The following is a 12,597-nucleotide window of genomic DNA, read 5'->3' as shown; positions in this document are numbered from 1 at the left end:
GCTCACTGTGGGCAGGGAATGTTGTATTGAACTCTCCCAAGTGCTTAGTACAGTGCTTTGCACACAGTAAGCATTCAATAAATGCAACTAAATGAATGAATGAACCAGTATACAACTAACACAGTCAGCTGGTGGTTCAACACTACCTTGGCATCTAGAACGGTGCCCTTAATTGTCTGACTTCCATAACTGTGGCAAAGCAGTTTTTTTAATGGCATTTGTTAAGTGCTCACTCTGTGCCAGGCACTGTACTAAACACTGAGGTAGATACAAATTAATCAGGTCAGACACAGTCCACGTCCCACATGAGGTTCTAGGTTTTAATTCCCATTTTACAGACGAGGTAACTGAGGCCCAGAGTAGTGAAGTCACTTGCTCAAGGTCACACAGCAGAAAAGTGGCGGAGCTGGGATTAAAGCCCAGGTCCTTCTGGCTCCAAGGCCGGTGCTCTACCCACTAGGCCATGCAACTTCTCATTGCTACAATCTATCAGTGGTATTTCTTGAGCATTCGCAGGGCACAAAACACTGTATTTTATTTATTCAATCGTATTTATTGAGCGCTTACTGTGTGCAGAGCACTGTACTAAGCACGAGGGAGAGTACAATACAGTAGAGTTGGCAGACCTGATCCCTGCCTTCAAGGAGTTTACCGTTTAGTCAGGGATACCCCTGACTCTTCAAAAACTGACTCAACTAATCGGAAGTTTTGACTACAAGATATACTGTATTCCTTTCCTAGAAAACTGGCTAGTCCTGGCTACCTGTGAGTACTACCTGTGAGAAGCAGCATGGCTCAGTGGAAAGAGCCGGGGCTTGGGAGTCAGAGGTCACGGGTTCGAACCCCGGCTCTGCCACTCGTCAGCTGTGTGACTGTGGGCAAGTCACTTAACTTCTCTGTGCCTCGGTTACCTTATCTGTAAAATGGGGACTAACTGTGAGCCTCACGTGGGACAACCCGATTAGCCTGTGTCTACCCCAGCGCTTAGAACAGTGTTCTGCACATAGTAAGCGCTTAACGAATACCAAAATTATTATTATTACTCAGTAATCATAAGACCCAATACCCACAGCACCTATTAATAATAGTGTTGTTAAGCATTTACTATGTGCCAGGCACCGTTCACTCATTCAGTTGTATTTATTGAGCACTTAGTGTGTACTAAGTGCTTGGAACCGTGGCTCAGTGGAAAGAGCACGGGCTTTGGAGTCAGAGGTCATGGGTTCGAATTCCGGCTCTCCCACTTGTCAGCTGTGTGACTGTGGGCAAGTCAGTTCACTTCTCGGTGCCTCAGTTACCTCATCTGTAAAATGGGGATGAAGACTGTGAGCCCCACGTGGGACAACCTGATTCCCCTGTGTCTACCCCAGCGCTTAGAACAGTGCTCTGCACGTAGTAAGCGCTTAACAAATACTAACATTATTATTATTATTACAGTTGTTTGTACACCGTTCTAAGCACTGAGGTGGATACCAGTAAATCAGAAGCAGCGTGGCTCAGTGGAAAGAGCCCGGGCTTTGGAGTCAGGGCTCATGAGTTCGAATCCCAGCTCTGCCACTTGTCGGCTGTGTGACTGTGGGCAAGTCATTTAACTTCTCTGTGCCTCAGTTCCCTCATCTGTAAAATGGGGATGAAGACTGTGAGCCCCACGTGGGACAACCTGATTCCCCTATGTCTACCCCAGTGCTTAGAACAGTGCTCGGCACATAGTAAGCGCTTAACAAATACCAACATTATTATTAAATCATATGGGACACGGTTCCTGTCCCACATGGGGCTCACTGTCTCAATCCCCATTTTACAGATGAGACACCTGAGGTCCAGAGAAATGAAGTGAGTCACCCAGGGTCACACAGCAGACAAGTGGCAGAGTCAGGATTAGAACCCACAATCTTCTGACTTTCAGGCCCGTGCTCTAGCCACTAGGCCATGTTGTTTCTCGAGCAGCTGCTGCCCCCATCTGGATGACCCAGTTGTCTGAACCAGACCCGGGACCCAAGAAGAGCTCAATCAATTTCACTGATTGATTAAGAAGGAGAAGAATGAAACCTTCAGTGGATTGAATAAGCTGCATCTGAGCAGGAGACAAAAAGATGTGGTATTGTTGGCTAAGAGTAAATCTACCTGAAATGGAGCAAGGGACACACGGACGAGTCCCCTCGGAGGAAAAAAGGATTAAAAACACATGACCATCTTTTATCCAGATGTCAAGTGGCAAAAAGACTTCTGCGGGGCTTGGAGGAGCGAGAGTGGGGGACATTAATTGACGAGAAAAAAAACTCAGGAGGACTTTAAAACCGAGCAATGGGAATTGCAGTCAAGGCTCGCTTTGGCGGGGAGGAGGCAATACTTTATGGGAGAACCAGAATGAGGAGGTTCATAGAGGGAGGCCCATGGATGGATATGAAGTAAATCAATCATTCAAGCAATCAGTGGTATTTATTTAGTGTTTAATTGTGTGCAGATCCCTATATTAAGCACTTGGGAGAATACAGCAGAGTTGTCAAACACATTTGCTCTCCACAAGTTTAGGAGAGGAGACAGACATTAAATTACAGATATGTACGTAAGTGCTGTGTGGGACTTAGGGTGGGGTGAATATCAAGTGCTTCAAGGATACAGATCCAAGTGCAGAAATGACACAGACAGGCAAGGGAGGAGGAGAATTGAGGGCTTAGTCAGGGAAGGCCTTGTGAAGGAGGTATGATTTTAATAAAGCTTTGAAGGTGGGGAGAGTAATGGTCTGTCGTATATGAAGGGGGAGGAAGTTCCAGGCTGGAGAGAGGAAGGGGGAGAATGGCAAGTTGACTGACAGGAGAAATAAAGGAGTACTGTTCAGGTTTTTAAGAGTTTACTAATGAAATTTTGTTTGGGTGAGCTTCTTTTAAGAGAAAAATTTTATAAAACCAAATAAAACAAAACCAAAAAAAACCCTTCTGTTCTCCATGTCACCAACCACCAGCATCTTGAGCAACCTAGCAGCCAGCAAACAATTCTAAGGAAGATTGGGATGGTGACTTTGGGAATGAGAGTCAGGAGACTGGATTCTGGACCCAACTCACCATTGGTCCATTATGTCAATTTTGGACAAGTCATTCAACCCCTCTGTGCTTTAGTTTCCTGATCTGCAAAATGGGGATAAGCTACTTGCTGTCCCTACCTCTTGGACTGTATCAACTGCATTAATTGAGCACTTACTGTGTGCAGAGCACTGTACTAAGCATTTGGGAGAGTACAATATAACAATATAACAGATACATTCCCTGCCCACACAAGCTTACAGTGCAGAGGGGAGGCAGACATTGATATCAATAAATAAATTATAGATATGTACATAAATGCTATGGGGCTGAGAATGGGGTGAATAAAAGGAGCAAATCAAGAGATGCAGAAGGGAGACTGAGAAAAGGAAATGAAGACTTAGTCAGAGAAGGCCTCTTGGAGGAGATTTGCTTTCATTAAGACTTTGAAACATGGGAGAGTAATTGTCAGATATGAGGAGACGGTAAGCCCCAAGCAGGACTGGAATAATATTATATTTACACGAATGTATAGCATACACTAAGCACTTAAAATATATCATTTAGAGAGAAGAGAGGCTACAGTATGATAATAATAATTTGGGGATTTATTAAGGGCTTATTACATGCCAAGCACTATACTGAGCAGTGAGGTAGACACACGGTAATCAGGTTGGACATAGCCCAAGTCCCACATGGGAGCCACTGTCTAAGCAGATGGGAGATCAGATGTTGAATCTCCATTCTATAAATGAGGAAACTGAGGCCTGGATAATTTAAATAACTTGCCCAAGGTCACACACAAGTCAAATGACAGATACAGGATTAGAAGCCACATCCTTCAACTCCCAGGTCTGTTGCTCTAACCGTAAGGCCATGCTGCTTTTCCACAGTCGAAGGAACATCAAATTGAGAAGGCTTTCCCTTCGTTTCCCTGGGGTTGAGAAAGCCAAATACACAGTCACATCTGGAATCTCAATATGTCCTTGTCTCCTTCCTGCATTTTGGACAATCCCCCTGGGCAACCGGAACACTTTAATGTAGGACCTCTAACCAGTATTTGGTGATCCAAATTGCAATTTGGCCCCACGTCTTCAAACCTCAGGATACCCCAAATCCAAGCAGCGTGGCTTAGTGAAAAGAACCCAGGCTTGGGAGTCAGAGGTCATGGGTTCTAATCCCGGCTCTGCCACTTATCAGGTGGGTGACTTTAGGCAAGTCACTTGACTTCTCTGTGCCTCAGTTACCTCATCTGTAAAACGGGGATTAAGACTGTGAGCCCCGCATGGAGCAACCTGATAACCTCGGATCTACCTCAGCAGTTAGAACAGTGCTTGGCACTTGGGAAGCGCTTAACAAATACCATCATTATCAGAGCTTAGAACAGTGCTTGGTACATAGTAAGTGCTTAACAAATACCATCATTATTATTATTATTATTACCACCCTGCAGCACTGCCCAGAGCATCTTGTCTTGTTTTATGCCATCCGGTCATCTATGACCCATAGTTACCCCATGGACACACCTCTTTCGGAACAACCCACCTCCATCTGCAATCATTCCGGTAGTGTATCCATAGAGTTTTCTTGCTAAAAATATGAAAGCGGTTTACCACTGTCCCCTTCCACAAGTAAACTTAAGTCTCCACCCTCAACTCTCTCCCATGCTGCTGCTGCCCAGCACAAGTGGGTTTTGACTTGTAGCAGATTGCCTTCCACTCACCAGCCACTGGCTAAACTAGGAATGGAATGGATATACCTCTGCTTGACTCTCCCTCCCATCGTCGAGACCGGTAGAATACTTGAAACTCTCCAGGAGCAACCCTGAGAGCGACATCGGGCTAACCTAAGTGTGCCAGGGTGGATGGAGGAGCCCTGGATCAGTTGTGTTTGCAGGAGAGAACCTGCATCTCTAATGAATCAAAGCTTTTAACACTCTAATTTGCTCCTAGCACGTTTTCCTGATCAAGTTCACCATAGCTTTTTGAAACCTTAGAGTATTTTCTTCAGACTTCTCCAGAACCACAAGCTACAACCTGGTGGCATAAATGACAAATTCTTGTCATAACGCCTAATCAGCTCCGGACCTCAGGGGCAGAAGAATGCAGGCAAAGAAAGAGATTTCCCCTGTCAAAAACAGTTACTATCCGGCGGGTTGCTGCGATGCAGGGCAGGCTAATAGCTGCTAACATCAGCCCATTGGACTCTGATTAAATAAATCGTGGGAGGAAGACAGCTGGAACTCATTAGCTACTAGCTAAGGAGAAATTCCTCTTTCCGGGGTTTACCTGGGAGGGATCGGGAGGTTTGAAGCAGCGTGGCTTAGTGGAAAGAGCACAGACCTGGAAGTCAGCAGATGTGGGTTCTGATTCTACCTCTGTTGTGTGACCTTGGGCACATTGCTTAACTTCTCTGTGCTTTAGTTACCTCATCTTTAAAATGGGGATTAAGACCATGCAGAAATGCAGTGGCTGCCAGTAAAAGTCTGCCCAAGCAAGTCCTTCAAGAAGTTGAAGTGGATTTAAAGGCAGTTAGACATTTGATCTGAAATAAATATTTCATGGTTTGCCTCCTCCTTTTCACAGAAATTGATAATAATACTAATTATCATTATTATCATTAAAGTAATAATTATCACAGACCTGGTTAGGAACTCACTATGTGTCAAGCACTGTTCGAAGCACTGGGGTAGATACAAGTCAATCAGGTTGGACAAAGTCTCTGTGCCACATGAGGCTCACAGTCTAAGTACTGAATTCCCATTTTACAGTTGAGGAAATTGAGGTCTAGAGAATCAATTAGTGATAGTGTGTTTACTGTGTGAAGAGCTCGTACTAAATGCTTAGGCAAGTACAATACAACAGAGTTGGTAGACAAGTTCCCTGCCCATAATGACCTTCACTGTAGAGCTGGAGGCTGTCATTAATATAAATAAATTGCAGATATGTACGTAAGCAATGTTTGAGCAGGGGGTGGGATGGATACCAAATACCTAGCATCACCTAGCAGGAATGTAGTAGAGCCAAAATTTGAATCCAGGTCCTCTCACTCCAGAGCCATGCTCTTTCCTCTAGACCATGCTCTTCTCTTTGATATTTCTTTTTTTAAATGTTTGTTAAGTACTTGCTCTGAGCCAGGCACTGAACTGAGCTAATCAGGTTGGTCCCCATCCCTGTCCCACATGGGTTCATAGTCTCTGTGACTCGGTGGAAAGAGCACGGGCTTGGGAGCCAGACGTCATGAGTTCGAATCCCAGCTCTGCCGCTTGTCAGCTGTGTGACTGTGGGCAAGTCACTTAACTTCTCTGTGTCTCAGTTACCTCATCTGTAAAATGGGGATTAAGACTGTGAGCCTCATGTGGGACAACCTGATTCCCCTGTATCTACCCCAGCGCTTAGAACAGTGCTCTGCACATAGTAAGCGCTTAACAAATGCCAACGTTATTATTAATCCTCATTTTACAGATGAGGCAACTGAGGCACAGAGAAGTGAACTGAACTGCCCAAGGTCACACAGCGGACAAATGGCAGAGCCGGGATTAGAACCCAGCTTCTTCTGACTCCCGGGCCCATACCCTATCCACTAGGCCATGCTGCTTCTCTAGGCCTGCTGATTCTCCTTCTTGTTGCTCCCTTGGAGTTACTGTGTGAATTTGTGGCAGGAGGGCATGGAGAATGGGTAGGAGTACATGTCACAAGTAATCAGGGACAATGGCAATTTTGCCCCGAAGAGGTCTTATGTTCACTTTACTCAGAGACTCTTGTTCCAGACATTGCTCTTTTTGATATACGGGAGTCATTGAGAGCATTTTGTGGGGGGGATACAAGCCTTTGCTGTCTGGGAGAGTGCTGCTAGATGGCCATGTCAAGAGCACAGCATCGAATCAGTCAGTCAACTGTATTCACTGAGAGCTTACTGTGTGCAGAGCACTGTCCTAAGTGCTTCTTGTCTTGTCTTATGCTGTTGAGTCGTCTCTGACCCCTAGCGACTCCGTGGACGCATCTATCCCAGAATGCCCCAATCTCCATCTGCAATCATTCTGGTAGTGTATCCGTAGAGTTTTCTTGGTAAAAATCTAGAAGTGGCTTACCGTTGTCTTCTTCCGCACAGTAAACTTGAATCTCCGCCCTCGACTCTCTCCCATACCGCTACTGCCCAGCACAGGGGAGTTTTGACTTGTAGCAGCTTGCTTTCCATTCACTAGCCACTGCCCAAGCTAAGAATGGAATGGGTATGTCCCTGCTTGACTCTCCCTCTCGTAGCTGAGACTGGTAGAGTACTGAAAACTCTCCAGATACCATCCTGAGAGGGTACTAAGCGCTTGAGAGAGTTTACTCCATCACTTAGAAAGTGCTTGATACAGAGTGAGCGTTTAACAAATATTATCATCATCATCATGTGGGACAGGGACTGTCCTACCTGATTATCTTGTATCTATTCCGGGAAATACTATGGTGCCTGGTGCATAGTAAGAGCTTACCAAATACCACAATTATTATTATTATTAATTAGAACACCCCTTGGCACATAACAAGCACTGAGCTAATTCCACAATCATCACTGCAGACAGGATGGTCTGTGGTGGCTTTTGCGGTTGGCGGGCATGCGACGGCAGACACGTGATGGCACCTGGTGTTACAGCAGCCTGACAGCATAGTGAACACTTTGTGGGAGCCTGCCTAAACCTAGAGCGTTTCTCCAGGGGGACCCCCCCACCACTCCTCACTCCCCCTTCCCGGATCCCAGCGAACCCAAGTGCCGCTTCCGAGCTGTGGGACTTGGCGAAAGGATCCGATGCAGGAAGCGACCGGGCATTTAAAATAAAACTACTGGGCTCGACGTCACCCGGTTTTATATTGATATCGGACCGGCTGAAAAATGACTGTGGGTGAAGCAACTTGGTCCAAAACTGGACCAATGTCCACCCTAGGCAATTCGACAGGGGTTAGGCCAGACCCACAGGGGAAAAACCGGTAGGCCATTTTCATCCGTTTTGAAACAACGGGAAGCAGTGTGACCTAATGGATCTAGCCAGAGGACCTGGGTTATAATCCCAACTCTGCCACTTGCCTGCTGTGTGTCCTTGTGAGAGTCATTTAACTTCTCTATGCTTCAGTTTCCGCAACTGCAAAATTGGGATTAAACCCCCTCCGACAGACTGTGAGCCCCATGTGGGAATAGGGACTGTGTCCAACCTGATTAACTTGTACATACCCCAGAGTTTAGAACAGTGCTTGACACACAGTGAATGCTTAACAAATACCATAAAAAAAACAAACAGCACTGCCTTCCTCCCCTGTTCAGTCTAGACTGCCCTGTTCCCACTGTCCCAAATCCTGGGAAGGTCACCTTTCTCCACCATGACCGATCAGGGGGCGAGGGGAGCTGCAGACTACATGGGTCACTGGAGCACCCGAAGTGGTTAAATTCGGGTGCTTCTGGGACAACTTTTTTGCAGGAACCAAAGGGAATGGCAACGTCAAACTTTTCTGGTTCCGGGAAACTGTTTCAAGGGGAGTTGAAGGAGAGTCCTGTTGCTGCTTTGACCTTCCAGTATGTTCCAGTTGATGTGGGTGAGGTTTTTTTTCTACTTTGTGGTGGAGGCATTACAGGAAGGAAAAATGTTATCTCTCTTTTCATTCTACTAACCCTACAGCCATAAAGGCCAATAAGAAGATAATTTGGGCCTCCAGCTGGGTACAAATTTCAACAGGCTCACTCAACCTACCGTTCTGCTGACTGACATCAGGAGAGTTTGTTAAATTTCATTTTTTATGGTAATTGTCAAGCGCTTACTATGTACCAAGTATTCTATTCAGCTCTGGAGTAGATACAAGTGAATCAGATTGGACACAGTTTACATCTCCCATGGAGCTCACAGTCTTAAACCCAATTTACAGATGACAAAGCTGAAGCACAGACAAGTTAAGTGACTTGCCGAGGTCACACAGCAGACAAGCGGCGGAGCCGGGAATTCTGTGCTGGTCACTGGATCTCAACCCCTGCTCCTCTTCTGAGGGTGAGGATGTGGGGGACGGGAAAGGAAGGAGGTCTTGGAAAGATCTGCAGGCATCTCAGAAATCATGGCCAGAGTTGGCAAAGTAGATCGCGTTTTGCCTCATGACACCGACCATCCATTTCCAACTTATTTCTTTACCTGGAGAAGACAACTGTATAGAGCTCTTCGTGGGCCAATAAAAGAAGGACATGAAAAGCAGCTTTTACGGGACAAGACTGGCTTAGACAATGAGCTTCAAGCAATTTTCAAAACGGCTCCTTGGAATTAAGGAAATATGTAGTGAAGTCAATTCTGAAGGGAGTAAATTAGGTTTTAAAGCTTTCCTCAGCATGTTGCATTCAGACTTAGAGAAAGCCATAATTACCCTCCAGGTGTCCAGAAGGGTTGGGGAAATGTTGGGATTCACTTGCAATATAATTACCCCTAATTTTGTTGAAGCTCAAAGCTGAAGATGGGCTGAAGATAAGTCCCGAGTTCATCACCACGGCAATAACAAGCAAATTGAAAATAATTAGCTTTTTTTCTGGATCTTCCCCAGTTTCACCATATCCTTTTCACAATGTGGATCCCAAACTAAACAAGCTACTTTCATTCAATCACAATTATTGAGTACTTACTCTGTGCAAAGCACTGTATTAAGCGCTTGGGAGAGTACAATATAACAATGAACAGACGCATTCCGTTATCACAGTGTCTGGCACATAGAAAATGCCTAATAAATACCATGATTGTCAAATCAGTAAAGCACAACTTAGTCTTAAACTATTCTGAGAGGAAACGGTCTGCTTCAACTAAAGTAAATAACTGAACTCGGCCAGATTTTCTGAATCTCTCTCAGAGATGAACGGATAAACAGGTGGCTGCAGAGCATAGACTGGAACTTTCGGCTCATTTTTTCTAACTTACTTTACGATTTGCAATAAATATTGCTGAAAGTGATGTTCCTGAGGGAACTGAGTCATCTGAATGCTTTTCATAAGAAGCCGGATCCTTTAAGGCTTTGCAGCTAAATGAAGCGATGACAGAGTTAAATCATAAATAATTGCCGAACGAGGAGGCAGTGAAGTAACAAAGCAACAGGGGAAATATGTGTGTTTCTAAATGAGGGAGGCATGCTGAGGCGATGAGACTTGGGAAGTGTGATCTGCGTGCCCGGAGCGATAGGGGGTGACAGCCGTGGCCGGTGGTAATATTGCGTAAAGGTTTCGAGAGATGGTTGGGCAGGAGACAAATGTGGCAGAGCCGGAGGGGAACATGGACATCGGGAACGAAAGAAGTGTGAGATCGGGATGATTTCTCTCCCTTCTTAGTACTGTGAAAAGGCCTTGGGCATAGATATTCTTGTACTCTGGAGGTGTTAGAGTCTTGGAGAGTGGATTTGAAAAGAGTGACATTTTCCAGGATAAGAAGTACAGGAGAGAATGAATTGGACACTTTATATACACAAAATGCATACTATATATATTGTTTTTTTCAATTTGCCTGTTTTAAACCCAGCTTCATCACTTACATGTTGTGTGAACTTGGACGAGTTACTTAACTTCTCTGTGCCTCAGTTCTCTCATCTGCAAAATAGGGATTCAATAGCAGTTCTCCTTTCTACTTAGATCATGAGACCCACGTGGAAGCCAATTACTGTGTCTCTACCCCAGTGCTTGGTACAGTGAGTGGTATATAGTAACTGCTTAACAAATATCACAATTAATTTTTACATTATATTATTAATATTGTAATTATTCCCTCCTCTCTGTCTCAGCACATCCAGCACAAGAGGCCCAGCGGCCACCTCTGGAGGGTAATGTTGAACTGGGACACTGAATTGTAGGAACTAGATTGTAAGTTCCTCACTAGATTTTAAGATCCTCGAAAGTAGAGATAGGGTCCTCTACCTCTGTTGTATTTTCCCAAGCATTTAATACAGTGCTCTGTAAACAGTAGATGTTCAACTGATATGAAATGATGGACTTGGGCAGTGTGACTTAGTAGAAAAAACACGGGGCTTGAAGTCAGGGAACCCAGGTTCGAGTTCTGGCTCTGCTACTGGCCTGCTGGGTGACCTAGGGCAAATCATTTACCCTTCTGGGCTTGTTTCCCCAGTTGTAAAATGGAGGAAAACATCAGGAATGTTGTGAGGATGAAATGAGATAAAATATAAGAGCTTTTAGGCAAAATGAAAACACTATATAAAACAGGGGTTATCAGTATTATTGAGGAAAAAGAGAAGCTGAATATCTGTAAGCTCCTTGTGGGCAAGGAACATGTCTTCTAACTACTAAATTGTACTCTCTCATATGTTAAGTATAATACTCTGCACACAGTAAGCATTCAATAAATACAATTGATTGGTTGATAGACGGCAAAGCTCTGGTACACGCCTGAGCTTTGGGGTCTGCTTCTAGTTCATTTTTGCATTTAACTATCTTCAACAACCCAGGTTCATTCAAATAATTTTTATTTGAATCCTCACTGCCTTATTTCCACAGACCATCTCCCTCCTTAGAATTGCAATAACATCACTCATAGCTTTGAAAACTCAGCAGATATTCCCAGTTTATTATCCATTTTATTCATCAGCTGTCAAGGCTGGGGGTGGAGGGGGAAAGCAATTTCAGCCAATAGAGCCATCGATTTAGAAGGAAAATTACTTGTCAGTTTCCTCCGGCTTGTCAGAGGGATGGTTGGAAGTAATACAGTAATCGGATGTGACAGGCCTCTCCAAAATCTTAATTAAATTAACATGCAGGCTTCCAACATCTCCTACTCGTCACACAGACATGCCACTGTCTGTGTCAGTAGAGGGGTGTGTGTGTTTGTGTATGTGTGTGTTTCTGTGTGTGTGTGTGTGCATGCACACGTGTGCTTGGGGAAGTCCTTTGTTCAAGAAATAGATTTTGCTGAATTTCCCTCGGGCAGGCTCAGAACTCTTCATTCTCAAAGCATCTAGAAAAGCCCCTGTCAACACCTGGGGAAGTACAAAGGAACTGGCCTAGAGTCAGGAAAGGCACTAAAATACTTTTTTTAAGGCATTTGTAAAGCATTACTATATATACTCTCTCTCTCTCTCTATATATATATATATATACACACACCCCTATATGTGTAAGTAGGGTATTTGTTAAGCACTTACTGTGTGTCAAGCCCCCCTCAGGGTCACACCTGGAGAATTTCCAGTACTCTACCAGTCTCACCTATGGGAGGGATAGTCAAGCAGAGGCATATCCATTCCATTCCTAGCTTGGACAGAGACCAGAGAGTAGAAGGCCACCTGCTATAAGTCAAAACTCACCTGTGCTGGGCAGATGCGGCATGGGAGAGAATCGAGGGCAGAGACTCCAGTTTACTGTGCAGAAGGGGGCAATGGTAAATCACTTCCAGATTTTTACCGAGAAAACTGACCCCCAAGCCCGTGCTCTTTCCACTAGGCCACACTGCATCTCTACTAGGCCGTGCTGCTTCTCTGTACTAAGTGCTGGGGTAGCTAATCAAGTTGGACACGATCCACGACCCATGTGGGACTCATGGTTTTAAGCCCCATTTTATAAATGAGGCCCAGAGAAG

General features: G+C 44.9%; 2 non-coding genes across 2 annotated transcripts; both read right to left on the bottom strand.

Annotated features, from left to right (window-relative positions):
- Nucleotides 1–4,716: 4,716 nt before the first annotated feature.
- LOC114812462 lies at nt 4,717–4,854 on the bottom strand. Its single transcript, XR_003760114.1, has one exon. It is a non-coding gene; the product is annotated as a small nucleolar RNA SNORA7 (small nucleolar RNA).
- A 2,340-nt stretch (nt 4,855–7,194) lies between these two features.
- On the bottom strand, nt 7,195–7,332 carry LOC114812367. Its single transcript, XR_003760023.1, has one exon. It is a non-coding gene; the product is annotated as a small nucleolar RNA SNORA7 (small nucleolar RNA).
- Nucleotides 7,333–12,597: the final 5,265 nt, after the last annotated feature.

This window comes from Ornithorhynchus anatinus, chromosome 5 (assembly GCF_004115215.2).
Source record: "Ornithorhynchus anatinus isolate Pmale09 chromosome 5, mOrnAna1.pri.v4, whole genome shotgun sequence".
NCBI lineage: Eukaryota > Metazoa > Chordata > Mammalia > Monotremata > Ornithorhynchidae > Ornithorhynchus > Ornithorhynchus anatinus.
Note: the sequence above shows the minus strand (reverse complement) of the source record. Positions and strands in the feature narration are given on the sequence as shown.